The 753-nt window shown below is 47.7% G+C and overlaps 1 long non-coding RNA gene across 1 annotated transcript in view; it reads right to left on the bottom strand.

The window, feature by feature from the left end:
- LOC307011979 overlaps positions 1-108 on the bottom strand; it is a 6,308-nt gene extending 6,200 nt beyond the window's left edge. The window contains exon 1 of the long non-coding RNA XR_013800539.1: positions 14-108. This is a non-coding gene — a long non-coding RNA (uncharacterized lncRNA). The remainder of the gene's footprint in view (positions 1-13) is intronic.
- Positions 109-753: the final 645 nt, after the last annotated feature.

A 753-nucleotide genomic window follows, 5' to 3' on the forward strand; every position in this document is an offset into this window, starting at 1 on the left:
ATAGTGTACTTACCCTTGTGGAGCTGGAAGAATGAAGCCGTGTTTCGAGAAGGACTCGGGTTAATGGAGAGAGAGTTGCTCGCCGTCCACATGAGTGATGCCGCTTTCTCTGACACTGTTGTTTTCCACTGAAATGTATGACATTATAAAGATGAGGGGAGTTGGATGGAGATATTGGAATCAGGCCAGGTCCATTTCAGACATCTCTCTCTCTCTCCCTCTCTCTCTCTCTCTCTCTCTCTCTCTCTCTCTCTCTCTCTCTCTCTCTCTCTCTCGCTGTCTCTCTCTCTCTCTCTCTCTCTCTCCCCCCCTCTCTCTCTCTCTCTCTCTCTCTCGCCCTCTCTCTCTCTCTCGCAGACGATGGTTGATGATGATTTCTGTGACATTTCGAGTGGAGAGTCGCGCTGTAACATTAAAGTTCCTCAGTGAGACGGATCTGTGCAACCGCACGGCCAAATCCCATTTTTGTTGAGAGAAAATGACAGTCATTCCCAGCAGACTGACGCTTGAGTTGGACTCGGGTTAGAGAAACTGGCAGGAGTGTTTCCAAAAAAAAGTGATTTCAGAAGTGTGTGTTCGATAGAGCTATCAGAAACGTCCAAACCGTTTCTCAGCAGAGTTTCTGTTCTCTGTCCGGAGTTCCAGTCTCGGATCCGCTGGGAGGCCATTAGTGAAACGAGAGAATTCAAATGATTTTCATTGTGTGTTGTGAAAGTTCTCAGTGCTCAGTGAAGGACGTCCTGAGAAATCTGA

This window comes from Phoxinus phoxinus, assembly GCF_949152265.1.
Source record: "Phoxinus phoxinus genome assembly, chromosome: 15".
NCBI classification, from domain to species: Eukaryota; Metazoa; Chordata; class Actinopteri; order Cypriniformes; family Leuciscidae; genus Phoxinus; species Phoxinus phoxinus.